The 22,252-nt window shown below is 43.5% G+C and overlaps 1 protein-coding gene and 1 pseudogene across 2 annotated transcripts in view; one reads left to right on the forward strand and one right to left on the reverse strand.

The window, feature by feature from the left end:
• Window positions 1-5,499, reverse strand: part of Anxa6 (annexin A6) — a 51,435-nt gene extending 45,936 nt beyond the window's left edge. For both annotated transcript variants that reach the window (XM_013363121.4, XM_005335805.5), the window contains exon 1: window positions 5,345-5,499. The gene's annotated coding sequence lies outside the window, so the exon portion shown is untranslated. The remainder of the gene's footprint in view (window positions 1-5,344) is intronic.
• Window positions 5,500-15,122: 9,623 nt separating this feature from the next.
• LOC144366583 (cytochrome c oxidase subunit NDUFA4 pseudogene) lies at window positions 15,123-15,613 on the forward strand (annotated as a pseudogene).
• The last annotated feature ends 6,639 nt before the right edge of the window (window positions 15,614-22,252 follow it).

Genomic DNA, 22,252 nt, shown 5'->3' on the forward strand with positions numbered 1-22,252 from the left:
TCCCCTCTCCCTAAAGTAGAAGCACTCTGCACCAGCATTTTCTATTCAGACTTCTAGAACCTAGACCAGAGCTTCCCCATCTGGTTTCATTAATACAACCTGTGGACTTTTTCAAAATCCCCCACAGATTGACTCAACTGCTCTGGGACAAGGCTTGGGCTTTGGTAATTTCTAAAAACTTTTCTAGGTGATTCTGATGTGCAGCCAAGGAGGTCAAGAACCACTGTTGCCTGCTAGATTCAAATGCCACAATTTCTAGAAAGCCAGGGGCAATCTCTTCCTCCTCAGAAACTCGGCAGTGTTCAGCAACTACCTGTACCTGACTGGCTTTGGTCGACCCTTGTGATTTTATCACTCCTCCATTGTATGGAGGCTGCCTGCCTCCCAAGTATTCCAAGAAAAAAATCCATAATTCAAAGGAAAACCCTCCAGGCTATCTGATTCTGGTCTTTCATTGTCTTTGGACTATTTAGAGATAGGCAAGTTGTAGACAATTGATGGTAATGCCAAGTAATTCTAATACTTGCTCATTAGATCCTGTTCAATGGACTTCCCTCCCCCTCAAGTGGAAAAACCAGTTTTACCTCTAGTTGCATATTCTGTTCAATATAAAGGCATTTACAATTCTCTTTTGAGCAGGTTACCTGCCTGCTTTTATCACTGATTAATAAGGACAATAAAATTTTTAGCTCAAGATCATTTTTATATCTGGGTGAGTCATGATTTTACCCTTTTTTTAAAATTATTATATTTACTTTATATGCTTTTCTGTTATGCTCCCCAGAGAGGTTAAATCTTTCCCTTGGCAAGCGGAGGTGGCTCTTTACGATTGTCAAGTGAAATGCCTGGAGTGGCTCTAAAAGCTTCCGTTAGTGATGTCTTTGAAAAGTCACAGGAAAAAAAAATAAAAGTGAAATAGTCTAGATTAGTGGTTTTCAAACCATGCTTTACTCCTCAATTCTACAGCCAAAGAGAAAAGAACTTGAGAGATGAGGCATCTCGGCCAACTCCATAAGGAACATTACTGATTAACCCAGGACTCATTTTTTCAAAAAGCTACTTATCAACAAACTAGCCTCACTGGTAGGAGTTGGGGGCAGAAGAGAAAACGAGAGACAGGTGGGAATGCTGCCTCCACAGAACTGGCAGTCTAATATAGCAGTTTGCAAAATTTTTTGGATTCTATACACCACCAGTGACAAAAGAAAAAAATAGCATTTAGCATGATGAACAAAAATATACTTTAAAAATATGGTATTAAAAGTACATGTATAGGCTGGGGATGTGGCTCAAGCGGTAGCGCGTTCGCCTGGCATGTGTTCGGTCCGGGTTCGATCCTCAGCACCACATACAAACAAAGATGTTGTGTCCACCGATAACTGAAAAATAAATATTAAAATTCTCTCTCTCTCTCTCTCTCTTTAAAAAAAAAAAGTACATGTAATTGTGCTCTATATGTGTAATAAGGATTGTAATGCATTCCACTGTTGTGGTATATTTAAAAAAATAATAAAATCAATTAAAAAAAAGTACATTAAGAGTCTGACAGTCTCTTCCTGTATTCCAGAATATTATCTTCAGTGCATCCAGAGTGTGTTGGAGGGCCCTGGTTTTTATAAAATCTACCTTCTTCCCAGGTTGGGATTGTAGCTCAGTGATAGAGCACTTGCCTAGCATGGGTGAGGCGCTGGGTTCCATCCCAAGCAGCACACACACAAAATCTAGACCCTTCCCTTCCTCCTTTTCTGATGTTTCTCCCCCAATCTGCAGGAAGACACCAGGAGCAGGCTACTGCCCTCCAGGAGCCTCCACGGATGCATCGAGGGTAAATGCCATCCCTGGCCCTGGGCTTGGGCACACCCCCCAGCTCCAGGCACTCAGGTTTCTTAGAGAGCAATGTCTTTGCCCTCCTGACCCAGAACCATTGATTCTCAGCTGGACAAAGCCCGGGGAGATCATATGGCTGCCCCAGCATTGGAAATGGTGTGACCTGGGTTTGAATCCCAGCTCAGGTCACTTTTGTAAAGGGCAGCAAATGTAGTGTCTTTCAGGATAGCTTAAAGCCAGACTACCTGAGACTGAAGCCTTGATGCTATGTGTAACCGCACGGCCCTGGACAAGCATAACCTCTGTGCACCTGTCTCATGTGGAAAATGGGGGTAGAAACAGCCTCTACCTCAAGAGTTATGGTGAGGGTAAAAGAATTAAGGAGTACAGCAATTATCAATGCACTTGGCACATGGAAAGCACTAGAATAAAGAGTTTGTGATTGTTATTTCTTCCTTATTTTTCCCCTTTTGAGGGCTGGAGCGTCCACATCTGCAAAATGGGCATAAACAGTAACAGCACCTAACATATCATCCAGGGCCTGGAGAATGGTAAGGGTTCAATTAATAATGGTTTATACCTTTTTATGGTTATTATTTAAGGAGAATAAAGATGGCATTTTACAAAATGAGGACCCTGAGGCCCAGGTCACCTGTCTTCTCAAGCACCACACCCTTCTCAGATTATAACAGCAACACTTGCTTCTGTTTACAGCATTCTACAGTTTACAAGGTACTTTCATATCTGCCACTCATGAAGGTATCAGCCTCACCCTTTTTGTACATGAGGGACCTGAAGCTCAAAAAAAAAAAAAAAAAAAAATCCATGGACAGTGATTCCTCTAGGGCCAGTCCCTGTGGAAAGGATACCGGGAATGCAGATGGGAGAGTGGCTGGACTCTAAGCCAAGCCAGGAACTGTATAAGCATAAAGATACCCCCACCCCCACACACTTCCTCTCCATTGGCAGTTGAGGTAGAGTGGGGGGGAGTGTGCTCAAGAATCAGTGTAGAGACCACATCCTGTGCTTTTTCCCCACCCAGTAAGTATCTTGGAGAGGCTGGGGGTGAGGCCAAAGACACCACTGGGCCTCCTCAAGATATACTAGAATGGTACAGCAAGAAGAACCACACAAACTCAACCCATTTTACCAGCTGGGTGCCCTCGGCACAGGTCTTTTCCCTCTACAGAGGAAGGGCAGTGGGTGTGCCCAGGACAGCTAGCTGGTTAGCCGTAGGACAGAGGCTGGGTCTGAGGCCAGAGCCTGGTATTCCAGAGTTCCCTCTGGGTGCTGCAGTGCAGATGTTCCAGATACTGGCAGCCATCCAGCACTGCAGGGTCTCCCCACCCCCACCCATCCCAGGATCACCTCAAAAGACCAGGCTCTGGACACCCCAGGGCAGTCCTCTCCTCCGCACACTCAATCCACTTTCTGCCCCAGTAACAGCTGCAGCCCTTACCAGAAGCCACAAATAATTGCTGTATCTCAGCGGTGGGGCCTTGGGAACAAAGGATAGAAAGCAGAGGAAGATGGATGAGTGACTGTCACAGCTGCAGAGGGGATGGAGGCTTTTGCCTCCCTCCCAGCCCAGCCCCACCCAGTTCCCAGAATCTTAGAACCGTTGAATGCTAGAACACCAGCCCTGGATCTCACAACAGTCCAGTGGGCAACAAAAGCCCAGAGTCAAGGGGCTTCTCCAAGGATTCTATCACATCTGGAACTGTAAGCCAGCTTTCTACTAGCAGCAGGCCAGTGTCCTCTGCAGAGCTCTGGGCCTGCCAGATAGAAGATCAAAGTCTATGGGGGCTAAAATGGCAGATACACCTAGAAAGGCTAAGCAGGTCAGAAAATCCCATCTGGGATCAGTGATCTGATTTTTTTTTTTTTTTTTTTTTTGCTCAGAATTGAACCCAGGGACACTTTACCACTGAGCTACATCTCTAGTCTTTTTTAGTTTTTCATTTTGAGATAGGGTCTTGCCAAGTCTCTAAGGGTTTTGCTAAGTTGTTGAGGCTGGATTTGAACTTTCGAACCTCCTGCTTCAGCCACCTGAGTCACTGGGATTACAGACTTGTACCTCCACTACTGCCACTGCAACCTACTGGAACTAGTGATTTTTTTTTTTTTTTTTTTTAGTACCAGGAATTTAGCCCAGGGGTGCTTAACCACTGAGCCATACCCCAGCTCCCCCTCGCTTTTTTTTTTAAGTAAAAGAAAATTTGAGACAGTGTCTCACTGAGTTGCTAAAGGCCATGCTAAACTGCTGAGGCTACCCTCCAACTTGAGATCCTCCTGCCTCAGTCTCCCCAGCCTCTGGAATTACAGGCATGTGCCATCCTGCCCAGAGGAGTAGTGATTTTAAGGGTTTTTTAGGTCAAGGGGGCAAGGAGTAGTGGAGGGAAAGGACAGATTCTAGAGGGGAAACTGGAATTCTTCCACAAACCCTGGAGCCATATGCCCAAATTTGGAATTGTCAGGGAAGACCCACCAGAGTTTAGACAAAAGAAGGAGAGGGAAAAAGCAGACAAATCCTCCCAAAGAACTCCATTCTCCTTCCCTTTCCCCTTTCAGGGCCTGTAAGAGTTGGCCCAGGCATCTCAAGCCTGTAATCAAGATTTCCAAACCTGTGAATGGGTCCTGGCAGCTGACAAATAAATCCATTTTTATAGCCGTTGTTTCCTTTGAAAGGGGCTAGATTTATCAGCCCTGAACTTGGGAAAAAGAAATGGAGGCTCAGAGAGGGAGACCCACTGGCTCAAGGTCACTCTGCAAGTTGTGGTGGCCCTGGGATTTGGATTTGGGGTAATTTACTCCCCTGCCGGCATTCTAGGAGGCACCAGAAGCCTCTGAACTTTGGGAAGGCATAGAACTGTACTTAGGGGAAGCAGAAAGAAGGATGAGGAAACCACCACCGCACAAGAGCCCTTGGAGAGGCCTTCACAGGTAAGCAGGGGCCCAGAGTGGGTGGGAGTGGGGATCCACCAGAGCCCTGAGGTATGCACCAGCCCTCCTCCAATGCCACACACAGGCCATTTTATAAGCAGCTCGAGGGGTCCACTCTTCATACTCTCAGTCTTTGGCCTCAGCCACATCCTTCTCTGAAAGTCCTTAGATCTGTCTCCAGCTGTCCCCAGCCCAGTGTCTTCAAAGTTCCTTCAAGCCCGCAAATTAAGGCCAGCAGGACCAGCAGCCCGCCCAGCCCGGGCGACCCCGGCCCTGGACCACACCCTCTGCAGAGCCGGGGCGCCCCTCCCCTCCCCCTCCCCCAGCAGGGGCGCCGTCCGCCGGCGCTTCTCCGCCTCCAGCCTTGGATTTGCTCCTGGGCTCCCGCAGACACACCCAGCCCGAGACACTCTCGGGTTACCGCGCCCTCCTTCCCCCGGAGCCCAGCGGTTCCCCGCTGCCCGCGCCGCTACCCAGAACCAGCGGGGGGCTCCGATCAGACCAGGACTGGGCTTTCGTCGCTTGTCCCTGCAGCCTTCGGCAGGACTCCCCTCTCCGACCTCAGTCCACTCACCGCGCGGTGGAGGCTCCGGGTCGCCGGCGGACGGACAGACGCGCGCTCGCTGGGTCGGAGCCCGTTAGCTGAGCTGCAGCAGCCGCAGCGCGGGGATGGGCAGGGCGGCCGCGGGCGGCTCCTCGCGCGACACGTGGCGGGCGGAGGCCAATCGGGCTCCCCGGCCTCCTCTCCTCCGCCCCCGCCCCCACCCCCACCCCAGAGTTCAGTGGCTTTTGGAATCTTAGAATGTCTCCGGCTTGGGGTTGGGGGTGGTGCCCGCCGGGGGAACCTGGAACCTCAGTCAGTTCCCAGACCCCTGACTCTGGAGAGGGGAGGGGGATTTGGTCAAGGTCACGCGAGCTAGAAGTCAGAGCTCCCGATTCCCATTTCTGGACACTTTCCCCCAAATTTCGGCAACTCGCCAAAGCTTTGTTGAGAAACAGAAAATTGAGATTTGCCAGAATTGCTGCGGCCCTGCACTTGACCAGCCTGATCAGATCTCATGTCTCAATGGCCCCATTCGGTCAATGGCGTTATCACTTTCCAAGGAAGGAGACCCCAGAGGGGGACAGCTTCTTAACCAAGGTCACACAGCTGTGGAGTCAGGGTTCAAATGTGGAGTTAGTGATTGCAGAGGGACGCTTATTTGTGCTTATCTCTAGGAAGTGCGGGGGGGTGGGGTGGGGGGCGGGTAGGCAGAAAAGGAGACCAAAAATTGTAATCCATTGAAAAACTAAAAACAAATGATTTGGGAATCCAGAGGGAACAGAGAATTATTACCCCCGCCCCAGAGGATTTGTAAAATCTCCTGGAGGAGGAAAGACGCCTGAAGTACAATTCCCGGGCCCCCTCGGAAATTTTCCCATAGAGGAAAGATTCCCAGCTTTAGCCCTGGGATGCTGGCTCAGCTGCGGAGACTCCTTAGGCAAGACATAACTTCAGTTTAGCTTCTTTAAAACACTATCCTTGGAAATATGACCCTAGTCCAAAGACTCTAAGCCTTTCAATAAGGAGATCTGTTTGAAAAATATGTCCTTTCATTTTTCCATTCCCCCATTTTATTGAGCGCTTGCTGCATGCCCGGCACTGAGCTGGGAGACCCAAGTGAGCATGTCCGAGAGGTCAAGCATGTCCGAGGGGTCGCTGACCTCGTGGAGCTTCTACTATCAGAAAAGTCAGAGGATTGCACTGTTACAATGGAGTACAGGGTGTTGTAAGAGTGTAACTATGAAAGGCTAGGATGGCTCACGGAAGGTGGATCCAGCCTAACCTAGGCCTCTGAAAGAGAGGGTGACCTTAAGGTGCAACGAGAAAGAAGAATGAAAATTAGTGAGAAACAGAAAAAAAACAATCATCATGAGATCTGAAGCTGCTGGCTGGGCATGGTGGCACACACCTGTAATCCTAGCAACCTGGGAGACTGAGGAAGGAGGATCCTAAGCTTGAGGCCAAGCTCAGCAATTTAGTGAGACCCAGCTGCAACTGAAATAAATAAATAAATAAATGGGAGGGAGCTGGATCCCATGAGGATGGAGGTAAGATCTACTTAAACATCATAATAGTACAGTCATTTATTGAGCATTTTCTATGGGCCAGGCATTACTGTGGGCATTTTACAGTGTCACATTTAATCATCACAGTCTCTTCAATAAGTGTGATTTAGCACCTACTATGCCCTATGCACTATTTTAGAAACTGGGGATTGAACCCAGGGGTGCTTAACCACTGAGCCCACATCCCCAGCCCTGTTTTTGTATGTTATTTAAAAACAGGGTCTCACTGAGTTGCTTAGGGCCTTGTAAGTTGCTGATGCTGACTTTGAACTTTCGATCCTCCTGCCTCAGCCTCTGGAGCTGCTGGGATTACAGGTTTGCACCCTGCCCAGCTATTTTAGGAACTTTAACAATGAACAAAGATCTCTGCCCTTGGGGAGCCCAGCAGAGGGGGGAAGTAGACACACAATAAGTAAATACAACAATAACTGTAGATGATATGGGCTGTGGACAAAAAGAAGGAAAGGCAGGTAAAGAGTCCAAGGGTGACAGACGAAGTTGCAGTATTATGTAGGATATTATTCAGGCAGAAGCTTTGGTAAGAAAGTGAGATTTGATACATGAAAAAATGTTCAACATCATTAGCAACTAAGGAAATGCTAATCAAAACTTACACCATCGGGGGGGTGGGGATGTGGCTCAAGCGGTAGCATGCTTGCCTGGCATGTGTGCGGCCCAGGTTCCATCCTCAGCACCACATACAAACAAAGATGTTGTGTCCGCTGAAAACTAAAAAATAAATATTAAAAAACTCTCTCTCTCTTAAAAAAAAAAACAAAAACTTACACCACCAGAAGGGCAGTGATCAAGAATACAAATAAGAAAAGCTGGGGCTGGGGATGTGGCTCAAGTGGTAGCGCGCTTGCTTGGCATGCGCGCAGTCCGGGTTCGATCCTCAGCACCACATACAGACAAAGATGTTGTGTCCGCAGATAACTAAAAAATAAATATTAAAATTTAAAAAAAAATAAGAAAAGCTGGAGAAGATGTGGAGAAAAAGATACTTTTTCCTGCTGGTGGGATTGTAAATTAGTGTAACCACTATGGAAATCAGTATAGAGGTTCCTCAAAAGACTGAGCATGGAACCACCACATGACCCAGATATACCTTAACTCCTGCATATTTATCCTGAAGAATCAAAGTCATCATACTATGGTGATCCATGCATACCCATGTCTATAGCAGCACAATTCACAACAGCCAAACTATGGAACCAGTCTAGATGTTCATCAACAGATGAATAAATAGGGGAAATACACAGTGAAGTTTTATTCAGCCATAAAGAAAAAATAAAATTATGTAATTTGCAAGAAAATGGATGGAACTAGAAACCAGTATGTTAAGTGAAATAAGCCAAGGTCTTATGTTTTCTCTCATATATGGAAGCTAGAAAGGAAAAAGGAAAAGGTGGAGGAGGGATCTCATGAAAAATCAAAGGAAGTTCAGTGGAATAGTGGAAAGGAACTGGGGAGAGGGAGGAGAAAGGGAAAGGGAAAATACTGGGGAACAATACTGGGCAAGTCATGTTGTTATATTGTATGCATGTATGAATCTGTGACAAGTCCTGCCATTATGTGTAATGGTAATGCACTAATAAAAATTGTGGGGGAAAAAGTGAGATTTGAACAAAGACATGGAGAAAATGAGGAACTGAGCAGATAGCCATGGAAAAGAATATTTCAGGCAAAGGAAACAGCTGGGTAATGGATTGAGCAGCAGCAAGGGGCCAAGGTGGCTGGAGTGGAGACAGCGAGAGGCAGAGCAGCAGGAGAGTATCTATTTATTTACTTATTTTTGGTGCAGGGGATGGAACCCAGGGCCTTGCATGTGCTAGGCAAATAAATGCTCTACTACTGAGTTACATCTCCAGCCCTTTATGATTAACTTTTTGAGAAACCGCCAAACTGTATTGCACAGTAGCTGTACCATCTGATATTCCCTCCAGCATGTACAAGGGTTCCAGTCTCTCTACCTCCTTGCTAACATTTGTATTATTTGATTTTTATTTTTGCAGTGCTGAGAATTGAACCCAGGGCCTCTAATATGCTAGGCAAGTGCTCTACCACTAGGTTATATCCCTAATCCAATACCTGTATTTTACTTCATTTTTAAAGTTGTTGTCCTAGTCATTAAAAAATAGTATTAATTGTGGTTTTAAATTTTTTTGTAGTTGTAGGTGACAGAATGCTTTTATTTATTTTAAATATATATATATATATATATATATATATTTAGTTATAGTTGGAAACAATACTTTTAATTTTATTTATTTAATTTTATGTGGTGCTGAGGATCAAACCCAGTGCCTCATGCACTCTAGGCAAGCGCTCTGCCACTGAGCTACAGCCCCAGTCCTAATTGTGGTTTTAATTTGCATTTACCTACTAATGACATGGAGCACCTTTTCATGTGCTTGTTGGCTATTTGTGTGTCAGTTTGGAGAAATGTCTATTTAAGTCCTTTGTCAATTTTTTGATAGAGTTGTTTGTGTTTTTGTTGTTGAGTTGTGTGTGTGTGTGTATCATATATATATATATGATATGACATACTTTTAAAAGGGCCACCAAAGACTTCTCTGTTGAGAATACTAAATACCAATGAGGGGCAAGGTAGGAAGGATATTTTTTTAGAAGGTTTACAGGTTGTCTAGGCAAGAGATGATGGTCACTCATCACTGCGGTATAGATGGAGGTGGTGGGGATGCTTAGAGATGATGTACTTGAAGGTCCACTGAACATGATTACCTGGAGGACTGGGTGTGGAGATAAGAAAAAGAGGAGTCAAGAATGATTTCCTGGATCTTGGTCTGGTCTTGATGTGAGATGTTTCCCCAAAGCTCCTGTGTTAATGCTAGAAAGTTTGGAGGTAAAATGATTGGATGGTGAGAGCTGTAAGCTAATTAGTCCATCCTGGTTTGAATGGACTACCTGGGTGGTAACTGCAGGCAGGTGGGGCATGACTGGAGGAGGTAGGTCACTGGGGTGTACCCTGGAAGGGTTCCTCCTTGTGCTCCGCACCTTCCTGGCTGCCATGAACGACGCTGCGCTCCTCCACCGTGCCCTCTGCTGTAATGTTCTGCCTCACCTTGGGACCAGAGCAATGGATTGGCCAACCATGGACTAAACCTCTAGAACCGTGAGCCAAAATAAACCTTCCCCCCTCTAAGCTGTTCTTGTCAGGTATTTTGGTCACAATGACCCAAAGCTGACTAACACAGCTAGAGTGGTATAGATGCAAGTGGTGGGAAGTGCTTGGAGATGATATATGGGAAGGTCAACTGAACATGACTTCCCAGAGGTCGGGATGTGAGATAAGAAGGAAAGGAGTCTAGAAGGATTTGCTGGATCCTGAGCCACTGGAAGGACGGAGTTACCATCATCTGAGATGACAAGGTTATAGGATGAGCAGTTTTGAAGGTAGAAGTGGGGGAAAGATCAGGAGTTCAGTTTTTGACCAGTTTAAGATTTCTGTTAGACATCCACGAGGAGATGTCAAGTATTCTGGAGTTTGGGAAATGAGATCCTCATGGGAGAAGAGAACTAAGAATCAAATCTGAGACATTCTTTCATTAAGAGCTGGGGAGGAGGAAAGGGTTCATCAAAGGTGAGTGGGAAAGAGTGAGATGAGAGGAAACCACCTCATGAGAGCATTGAAGGCAAATGAAAAAATGTTCTTGAAGGATGAGGGTACGGTAGTTATATCAGTGCTACCTTAAGGTCAAGCAGGACAAGACCCAAGAGTCCACCATTGGATTTAGCAGTGAGAAGGTCGATGTTTCTCTTACTGTGAAGAGTGAGTGGTGAAATGCTGGGGGCAAAGGCTGAATAGGAATTGGTTTAATATAACAAGCATAAACTACTTATTTCAGGAGCTTTGCTGTAAAGGCTAGCAAGAAAAAGGAACAATGGGAATTGGTGTCAAGAGAAGGCTTTTGTTTCTTTTAAGATTGAAGACAGCACATTTGTATGTTAATTGGAATGTTCAGATAGAGGGTAGAAAATTGAAATGGGAGAATTACTGGAACAATATTTAGAGAGAGAATGGAATCTATTGTAACTGAAGGGGTTATTATTATTATTATTAGCAGTGCTGGGGATCAAACTGAGGGCTTTATACATGCTAGGCAAGCCCTCTTCCACTGAGCTACACCCTCAGCCCATATCATTGTTCCTTTTTATTTGTTTGTAGTCCTGGGAATTGAATCCTGGGGCACTCTACCACTGAGCTATATCCCCAGTACACTTTTATTTTTTGTCTTGAGACAGGGTCTCACTAAGTTGCTGAGAGTCTTGTAAAGTTGTTCAGGCTGGGCTTGAACTTGGGATCCTATTGCCTGGGCCTCCCGAGTTACTGGGATTACAGCCACCATGCCCAGCTGTATCAGTATTTTTAATTTGCTGTAAAAAATAAGTGAAGTTCAAAGGAATTATCACCTTTGTGCAAATTCAGTCCAAATGACTGAGTCAGAGTTAAAAATCAGGTTCCCACTGAGCATGGTGGTGCATGCCTGTAATCTCAGTGATTCAGGATTCTGAGGCAGGCAGTTTGCAAGTTCAAAGCCAGCCTTCAGGAACTTAGCAAGTCCCTAAGCAATTTGGTGAGACCCTGTCTCTAAATAAAATATAAAAAGGGTTGGGGATATGAGTTAGTGGTTAAGTACTCTGAGTTCAATCCCTGGTAGGCCCACTCCCCAAAATAAAATTCAGGTTTTCTTGACTGTAAATTTCTGACCTTCAACAGCAAGTAGAAATGTAGTTACTGCTCATTCTCTTTGAGCTGATTATCTCACTTCTAGGAATCAGTCCCAAGAAAATAATTTGAAATACAGAGGCAGCTTGAAGCCCAACACTGTTTTATGTGCAAACAAACAAACAAAAACCCCTATATTGAGGAATAGCACACAGCCTTACCTGCTAATGGAAACAAACCCTGGAAGGAAGCAAACATAAAGGTGACCTCATCTTTTGGGCACTCTTCCAGGCCCTTTCCTCCTCACATTGGCCCATCCAAAGGTGTCTGTGTGGGAGACAGCATGATACTGTGATTCAGACCTGAACAATGGATTAAGATTCCAGACCTCCTTACCTCCCTTCTTGGGGTCTTGATTTAAACTCTGGTTATGGGAAGAGAAAATTCAAGATCTCCAGGCTGCCCCCCAGGGGAGCTGGAATGGTCAGATACTGCCACCTGCTGGCAGGTTCCAGCTCTGCCTGGCCTGGGTCAAGGACAGGTATGCAGTGTTGCCTTCCCAGAGAGTAGTCGCACTTTAAGCTTACTGCCAGGAATACTGCTGTAATGACAACCACTCTTCCTCCATAGCAATGCTCCTAAGGCTTCTCTCAGTGCCTGGCATTCCTCCACTAGAGTTAAGGATGGCTTCTCTCCATAGGAGAGGAAATAAGGAGTTTCTAACCACTTGGCATGAAACAGGTTATTTTCTGCTAGGGAGTTTCAGCAATATGAGGACATCTGATTTGGGCAGAAAGGTCACTTTAGAGAGAGAAGCAGGGAGCATATCGAAGGCAGGCTTAAAAACAGAGTAGGGGTCAGGGGTGGAGCTCCGTGGTAGAGGACGTGCTTAGCATGTACAACATCCTAGTTTCATGGGCTGGGGTTGTGACTCAGTGGTAGAGCACTTGCCTAGCATGTGTGAGGCACTGGGTTCGATCCTTAGCACCACATAAAAATAAATAAACAAAATAAAGGCATTGTGTCCATCTACTAGGAAAAAAAAAGCGTGTGTGTTTAAAAATCAAAAGGTTAAAACAAACAAACAAACAAACAAACCCAAATCCTGGTTTCAATCCCTAGCATCTCCTGCCCACTCAAAACCCACAGATCATTTTCTCATTATTTTTGTTTTTCTTACAGCAAAAATAATAGTTGTTCATTAAAGATAATCGAGAGATTAAAAAAAGCCATAATCTTACCATCCAAAGATAGCCTACATTAACATTATTCTTTTTTTTTTTTTTAGAGAGAAAGAGAGAGAGAATTTTAATATTTATTTTTTAGTTATCGGTGGACACAACATCTTTCTTTGTATGTGGTGCTGAGAATCGAACCCGGGCCGCACGCATGCCAGGCGAGTGCGCTACCGCTTGAGCCACATCCCCAGCCCCATTAACATTATTCTAATACATCATTCTTTCATTATATAACACCAGCAACAATAATATTTATAGAGAACTTATATGGAACACTTATACTTGTGTTTCGTTGCTTTTTTTTTTTTTTTTTTTGGTGCTGGGGTGGAAACCATGGTTTTGCACATGCTAAACACATGACACCCTGTCACTGAGCCATACTGCCAACCCAACATGTACTTTATTTGCAATAAATGGAAACTTACTGCAACTATTATTTTATCAAAACTTAATTTATTATGAATATCTTTCTATGCAATTAAATATTCTTCTTAAGTCATTTTAAAATAACTTCATCAAATTCATTACATGACAATAGTATAATTTGCTTATCTAATTACCTATTGTAATTTAGGTTGTTTCTAATCTTTACAGCAGAGCATTGAGATTGTTTTCTAAAACTTAAACTCCAGATTAAATAGTGATGTAGATTTTTAAAAATTTTGATAAATATTATAAACTTGCTTTCCGTTGAGAGATCAGTTCATGCTTTTAATTGTTATGTAGATGAGAAACTCTTACCTGCCAAGTCAAGGAACCTGTTTGGATTCCAGTTGGCTGAATTTAGTTGCCTACAAAAGAAAACAAATGATGGAAAAAGTCGGGGCTGGGGATGTGGCTCAAGCGGTGGTGGGCTTGCCTGGCATGCACTGGGTGCTGAGTTCCATCCTCAGCACCACATAAAAATAAAATAAAAGATGTTGTGTCCACCGAAAACTAAAATAAAAATATTAAAAAAAAATCTCTCTCTCTCTATAAAAAAAGGAATCTATTTGCAGTTTTGGCCAGAACTGAGGAGAACAGCTGAATTATGTCCACCAGTGCTTTATAAGCAGTTATTTTATAGAAACAAAACTCAGGAAATTACAAAGGTAGATTTAGCTTGGCTGTACCAGTCAGAAAGGTCTCAGTTTCAGTTTCCTTCAAGCCCACCTGGGCCAGGGCTTAGCTTCTCAATTTCAATTCTCAGCAGGAGGAAACACAAGGTGCAGAAAACCAATGATCAGGAAATTGCTTTTAATGTTATAGGGGCTCTGTTTCAAAACTGTTGAATCTTAGAATCTACCTATGTAGGTCATGCAATACTTTAAAAAGGGGACATATTCTGAGAAATGTGCCTTTGGTGATTTCGACATGTGTGAACAGCATAGAGTGTATTTCCATAAACCTAGATGGGATAGCCTGCTACATACCTAGGCTGTGTGGAATATAGCCTATTGCTCCCAGGCTACAAAGTTGTAGGGTATGTTACTGTGCCAAATACAAAGGCAGTTGTAACACACTAGTATTTAGGCATCTAAACATAGAAAAGGTACAGTAAACATATAGTAATAAAAATAAATGGTATGCGTGTATATGATATTTACCATGAATGGAGCTTGCAGAATCAGAAGTGCTGTGGGCAAGTCAGTGAGGGATTAGAGAGAGAATGTGAAGATTTAGGACATTATTGTCCAGGCTGGGGATTTTAAAAACACTCTCTATATAGGCTACCTTAAATTTATAAAATTATTTTCTTTCTTTAATAATAAATCATCTTAAATATAAGGTCAAGTCAATCTAAAAAATTAGAAAAGTTATAGTAAGATGTAGACTTATAGGAAATTGTAACATTTATTGCTTTTTAAAACTCTTTGATTCTTTTTTAATAACACAGCTTAAGACACAAACATGTACAATGGTATAAAAATGTTTTTCGCGTTTTTTTCTATTATTAATTTAAAAAAATTTTTTTAAACCAGTGGCTCTGGAGGCTAAGGCAGGGGTATCTCAAGTTCAGAGCTAGCCTCAGCAATTTAGCAAGGCGCTAAGCAACTTAGTGAGACTCTATATCAAAACAAAAAAATAAAAAGGGTGGAGGATGTGTGACTCAGTGGTTAAATGCTCCTGGGTTCAATCCCCAATCCAAATTAAAAAAAAAATTTTTTTTAAATGTTTTTGTTGGGCTGGGGTCATGGCTCAGAGGTAGAGTGCTTGCCTAGCATGCGTGAGGTACTAGATTCGATCTTCAGCACCACATAAATATAAAATATAGATATTGTGTCCACCTATAACTAAAAAATAAATATTTAAAAAACTGTTTTTGGATCTTGGGTGCAGAGGCTGCTTGGTCTTGGGCCTGATAGGTTTTTATTATCTGGTTTTGGGCCAGAGGCCTCTATTGCTAACATGCTCCGCCAGATCCTTGGTCAGGCCAAGAAGCATCCAAGCTTGATTCCCCTCTTCGTATTTATTGGAGCAGGAGGTACTGGAGCAGCACTGTATGTGATGTGTCTAGCATTGTTCAATCCAGATGTCAGTTGGGATAGGAAGAATAACCCAGAACCCTGGAACAAACTGGGTCCTAATGATCAATACAAGTTCTACTCAGTGAATGTGGATTACAGCAAACTGAAGAAAGAAGGCCCAGACTTCTAAATGAAACATTTCACTGTAAAACTGCTTATGATGAAGGTCTTTGAGAAGCATCCGCACAATTTTCCACTTAACCAGGAAATACTTCTCCTTTAAATGCATGAAATCATGTTGATTTGTTGGAGTTTATTACACTGATTAATAAATCTCTGAAACTTGAAAAAAATAACAACTGTTTTTGTTAAAAACTAGGACACACACACACACACACACACATTAGCCGAGGCCTACATAGGTCAAGAACTCTCTTATCCCCTCATTTTGTCCCATTGGAAGATCTTCTGGGGCAGTATTGTTACCGCTGTTGACCGGTGACGAGTCCTCGCTTCCCCCATGTTGAAGAATAACACCAGAGAAGCACGCTGAGGCAAGGTCAGAGTGGAAAATTAGAAGTTTATTAAAGGACAGCAGAAAAGACTTCTCCTGGAGGAAGAAGGGGACCCAAGAGGTGGAATCCGTCGAAGGGCGAATGTGTTTCCCTTTTTATAGTTTTTGGTGATGGAATGTAGGTGGGAAGGGTTGGGACACAGGTGGGCCAAAGAAGTAAACTGGGCATTTCCAAGTCAAGTTTGATGTTCATTAACATTTCTTTGGGATGGGCCATCTCCAAATCTGTTGGGGGCTGTTTCCTGGGCTTCATTAACATTCCGAGAGTTGCTCAGCTTTTCCAGAAATTCATTCTCAACATGGCCTCCATTTTAGATTTCACTCGATATTAGACCCGATTTACCTAACTACACTGACTACCTAACTTTAAATCTGGCTTCAGTGTCATGCAAGGAACTGTGCTATCAATACATCCTTCTGGAACATTCCTGAAGGACCTACCCTAGGGTCATCTTCAACAGGTTTACTCTTTGCAGAAGTATGTTCATGGTGATTTGCTTGGTTTGTTCATTTTCTCATCATAGATTTGCCTATCAGCACTTAATGTACCATTGTAAGGGACTGGCGAATGACGGAGGAAGAGACCACCAAGAGACCGACTCATGCAATAGCAAAAGGGGGTTTATTGAGGATCTAGTGCGCTGGGGCTCCGTGCTCACTCAAGAAGGGAGAGTAGCCCAGAGCCCCGAGCAGGGGTTGAGCAGTGCTTAAGTACACTTTTTGGGGGGGGCTGGGGCTTTGCATACATCAGAGCAAATCATCATGAGGCAGGAAAATCAAACAACAACTCTCAAACATGATTAGCGCATTCATTGGCGGGAACAGGTCAGGCGGGAGTGATAGGTCAGTCCTAAGGAGGGGGATACTTTCAAACTGATTGGTTTGGGCCCTGAGGTGCCTACGTGCCAAGCTGCACAGGGTCCAGGTTGTTAAGCAACTAAGTGGTCAGGGGGGATTTGACACATATCTAATAGGTAGTTCCGGGAATTGTCTTAACTGCCACAGGAATTTCAGGTTCTGAGTGCAGTTTAGAAACTTTACAATACCTAGTCCTTTACATTTTAACTTCAGCTTCTTTTATCCTTTCACCATGAGCATTCCTTTCCAACCTTTCAGTGTTGGGGTCCTTGTTTCCCAACTTATTGAGGAGCTTGTTGAGGTCTGTAAAAAGCTTCTGCCAAATCCTTTACTTGAAGGTTCTCTTTCTTTTGCAGTTTCCTTTTTTCTTGAAGGTTCTCTTTCTTTTGCAGTTTCCTTTTTTCTTGCCTCTTGTTTAGTTATGCATTGTTATGTTGTAGTTTTAACAACTCTGCACTGGCCAGTTCCTCGGGAAACACCTCTAGGAGTTCCCGATGTTGTGGGCATCCACACCCAGGTTAAAGTTGTTTGCCGTCTCCACCACAGCCTTGTGGATCTTTGCAACATATTCATCCTTGACAAACTCTCTGATATCATCAACAAGCCTCTGGGGAGTCCTCTTCCAGATGCCATTCGTATGCTCCTCAGTGACATCACCCCAAGCCCAAGCGAGATTCTTGATGCAGTCATAGATGTTGCAATCCTTCCAGAATCACATGAGTGAGTTCTCAGTATCTTCCTCAGTTGCAGCAATAGCCTGGGCAAAGGTCCTCCTCAGGTACTAGGTCTTAAAAGTGGCTATAACTACTTGATCCATTGTTTGGATCAAAGAGATGGTGTTTGAGTTGGGTTTTGTGGTACATGCCCCGTGGCAGGAGGACTGCAAGTTCAAGGCCAGTCTTGGCAACTTAGGGAGACCTTGTCTTAAATAAAAAGAAAAAAGGGTTGGGGATGTAGCTCAGTAGTAAAGCACCCTGGTTCCTGCATGCCTTCTGCATGCCACCTGACAGCAAGTCTTATTAATATACTTTATGTCCCTGGGGTTCTCACTACCCTTGATCACTAAGGGTTTCAGTCTGGAGCCTGCAACATTGCCCCCAAGCAAGACTTATCCTGTCACCAAAAGCCTTGGAATCTGGCATGTACCTGGTCTTCTTGTGGATCAAAGTCTATATCCAGAAGAGGGAGGTTCCATTCATTAGGTCTGATCTGGAAGGCAACTTGCTTCTACACTCAGCTTATCTAGGGGTTTCTGTTGGGAGCCAGCGACCGCACCCTGAATATGGCGCTGGTCTCTGCTTCCGCTTCGTTAGCGGTTAGAGTTGTTAGAAGTAAACAACTTCTTGTAAGGCTGTGGGGCTGGGCTCTGGCCTGCTTCCGCTGCGCTGTACCTATTAGACTTTTCCACGTGGTGCTAGTTCATTGGCGGGGCTGGGTACTTAAGCTAGGGCAGACCGACCGCTCTCTCTCTCTTGTTCCTGTTTTCTCATCATGATTCAAAGGTCCTGAGTAAACTGCTGAAAGAAGAATCCTGTGTCGTGTTTCCCTTGCTGGCAAGGGGTCGCGACAGGTTTCCAAAGTTCTTCAGGCGCCTTCACACACTTACCTTCACATTGTGTAATGAGCAATGATTCTTGAATGGTTAAAAATGCCCAGAGCCAGAAGTCAATTCAACATCTGCAGTTGGGACCAGCCTTTTTTCAATAGCAACAGGGTTTTTGCGTTGACCCCCAACTCTCCTGGTGCTGAGAGGTGTTTCTCTGTCGGGTCTTTCATATGGGTCACTGGAAGTCTCTTTGTATCTTCTTGAATTTTTGGCACTTTTCAAATTTTTGTTCATCTTGTCACCTCCAATGGAGCAGATCCCTTCATAGCTTCTGCCACTTTGTTCTTGTTCTTTGGGTTTGTAGCTGTGTTGGAACAGGACATGCTTGGCTGGACAGCAATGACCATCAGTGATTTTCCACCTTCATAATCCTTAATCACTTTTACTTTTTTATTCTTTTTAGTCGTACATGACAGTAGAATGTATTTTGACACCTTATACATACGTGGAGTATAACTTCCCATTTTTGTGGTTATACATAATGTGGAGTTACACTGGCTGTTTATTCATATATGAACACAGGCAAGTTATGTCTGATTCATTCTACTGTGTTTCCTATTCCCATCCTTCTTCCCTTCCCTTTATTCCCCTTTGTCTAATCCAGTGAATTTCTATTCCTCTCTCCCCACCCTGCTTATTGTGAGTCAGCATCCGCATATCAGAGAGGACATTCAGCCTTTTTTTTTTTGGATTGGCCTATTTCACTTAGCATGATAGTCTCCAGTTCTAGGCATTTACTGGCAAATGTCATAATTTCATTCTTCTTTATGGCTGAGTATTATTCCATTGTGTATATATACCACGTTTTCGTTTTCTTTATCCATTCATCTGTGGAAGGATACCTAGGTTGGTTCTATAGCTTAACTGTTGTGAACTGAGCTGCTATAAACATTGATGTGGCTACATCACTGTAGTATGCTGATTTTAAGTTCTTTGGGCTTAATCACTTTTAAATCTGTTTCCATCTGGCCGCTTACTAGCAACACTATGAATTTTGTACACTTAGAGGTCATAATGAACAAAACAATACAAGTTTAAATCAAGTAAAATAGGGCTGGGATTGTGGCTCAGCTGTAGAGCGCTTGCCTAGCACGGGCGGGACCGGATTTGATCCTCAGCACCACATAAAAATAAAGGCATTGGGTTGTGTCCATCTACACCAAAAAAATAAATATTTAAATCAAGCAAAATAGAAAAATGATACAATATAGAGATATTGACAAATCCAATATGAGCCTGCTCTGGTATAACATAGCATATGGTTTTTCAGTAAATTTTTCTTTTCTTTCTTTCTTTCTTTCTTTCTTTCTTTCTTTCTTTCTTTCTCTCTTTCTCTCTTTTTCTTTCTTTCTTTCTTTCTCTCTCTCTCTCTCCCCTCCCCCTTCCTTCCTTCTCTCTCTCTCTCTCCCCTCCCCCTTCCTTCCTTCCTTCCTTCCTTTCTTTAGATTGAACTCAGGAGCACTCAACCACTGAGGCACATCTGTAGCCCTATTTTGTATTTTATTTAGAGACAGGGTCTCACTGACTTGCTTAGCGTCTTGCTTCTGCTGAGACTGGCTTTGAATTATACCAATCCTCCTGCCTCAGCCTCCATAACTGCTGGGATTACAGGCATGGGCCACCATGTCTGGCTTTTTTTTTTTTATATAAGTAGAAAGAATACACTGTAAAACAATGATAAGAAAGTATAGCAAATATATAAACCAATAAAATAGTCTTTTATTGTCATTACAGAGCATTAAAAACTGTATTCAATTGTATATGCTATGCTTTTAGATGACTGGTAAAACAGATTTGTGTACACCCACACCACCAACAGATGTGTGGGGAATGCTTTGTACCATGAGGTTATAATGACTACCACATCACTAGGTGATAAGAATTTGTAAGCCCTATTAAAATCTTATGCGACCACAATTGCATACACCCTCTGCTGTTAACTAAAGCCTTGCTATGCAGAGAATGACTGTATTCTTAAGTTAGGAAATGTGTTTGTGTCTATTATCTCTCTACAATTGAGGTGGATAGGACCGGCTCAGTAGTTCTATCTAAAAGATATTGAATCTGATCCCCAGGAAGCTCTAGAACTTACCCTGGATAACACAACTATTTTTTTAAATTTTAAAAAAATTTTATTTTTTTTTTAGTTGTAGATGAACGCAATGCCTTTTTTAAAATTTATTTTTATGTGGTGCCAGGTGCCGCAGTCTGGCTGGGCACAAAATAACCGAGCCGCCACGAGGCACTTGTAGGTTCAACAGGAACTACTTTATTGCCCGAACTCCACTGGCACTCCACGCGCACTCCCGGGGAACTCTCCCAGCTCTCCACCAGGCCCCTCCGGAACTCCACTGGAACTCCACTGGAACCCCTCGAAAACTCAAAGGGAACTCAAAGTAGGGCCCCCATCCCAGGCAGCAGGAGCCGCCCTATTGCGGGACAGCAGGGGTCCATATATAACTGAATACACAGCCTGTTTCAATCCAGCATCATCCAGTCACAGCAATTATACACAGCTTAACTTAATTATCATCATCTTAATGGCTCACTGGCGTCACCTCTCAACCACTCCTTCAGGCGCCATCCCAACTTGGCTGTGGCTCTCAACAGCCAGGGATCGAACCCAGTGCCTCACTCACTCTTGCTTGGCAAGCGCTCTACCACTGAGCCCCAACCCCGGCCCCAACACAACTGTTGAATGCCTGAATTCTCTAATGTGCAAGACTCTTTCTTTGATCCCATGCTGTTTCTTGGGTACCATAAACAAACTCACTTCTTTTGATTTAACAGAACTTGGGTCTTCAGAAGCCTTCTTTGAACTGGGGAGGGTCAGACTGAATTCCAGTTCCAGAGTTTACTGTGACCTCCAAGAGGAAATGTCTAGAAAGGTAAAGCTCACAGTGAAAAGGGTAGGCCTGAAAGTAGCTGTAATTAGAATAGGGCAGTACAGTGCTTTAAAGCAGAGTCTTTAAATTATAAAGCAAATAAACAAAAAAGTCCTGGATCTAGTTCTACTACATTCTAGCCGAGTGACCACGAACCATTTATTTATTTTTTGTCCGAGTTTCTATTGTCTCAGTTATAATACATGGGTCGTACAGAAAATATTTATGTCCCCAGATTGTTGGAATTCACTGATACAATGAATTCCAACTCATTTAGCAGCAACAACCACACAGTCATGAAAATAAGTATAAGCATTGCTATTTCTGTTCACTAAATGGCTAGAGGCCTGTTCTATTAATAATAAGAGGTGGGAGTTAGTTCTGGCTGGGTGACCTTCCACTTTAGCATTGTTTTAATCTGTACTATAAATAGGAGAGAGGGGAATGGGAACGAATCACCTTCTTCTGATTCCTTGCATTGTCATATGTAAAGACGCAGGTGTTCAACATTCCAAGATTCCATTGACTTCTTGAAGTTCTGTTTATTTCAAGTCTCTATGAGATTCAGATTCTAACTCTGAGATCCTCTTTCTTGGATTCCAAGATGCTAAGACTCACCCAAAATCCTGTTGAAAGATTCTGTTTGCATAAGACATTCACTCTGCATGGAATCAAAGTTCTTCCAAGCCTGGGTGGGAGCAGCCTGCCTCACTAGCTCTTGAAGTGGGTTTCTTCTTAAATAGCAAGGATTAGAAAGGAATTCCATTCTAATCCATCCTCCAACATACTTTACACACTCGTTCTCATTGTTTTTCTCTTTTAATTCTTTTTTTAAAAATTATTATCTTTTTGTGTATGTGTGATGCTGGATTTGAACTCAGGTGTGCTCTACCACTGTACTACATCCCCTGTCCTTTTTACTTTTTATTTTGAGACAGGGTCTCACTATGTTGTTGAGGCTGGCCTTGAACTTGTGATAGTCCTAATCCTTCTGCCTCAGTCTCCTGAGGTGCAGGGAAGATAGATATGCCACATCTTTTTTCTTTTACATCATAACATAGATCCCAATGGGTAA

The sequence above is a fragment of the Ictidomys tridecemlineatus genome, chromosome 1, assembly GCF_052094955.1.
Source record: "Ictidomys tridecemlineatus isolate mIctTri1 chromosome 1, mIctTri1.hap1, whole genome shotgun sequence".
NCBI lineage: Eukaryota > Metazoa > Chordata > Mammalia > Rodentia > Sciuridae > Ictidomys > Ictidomys tridecemlineatus.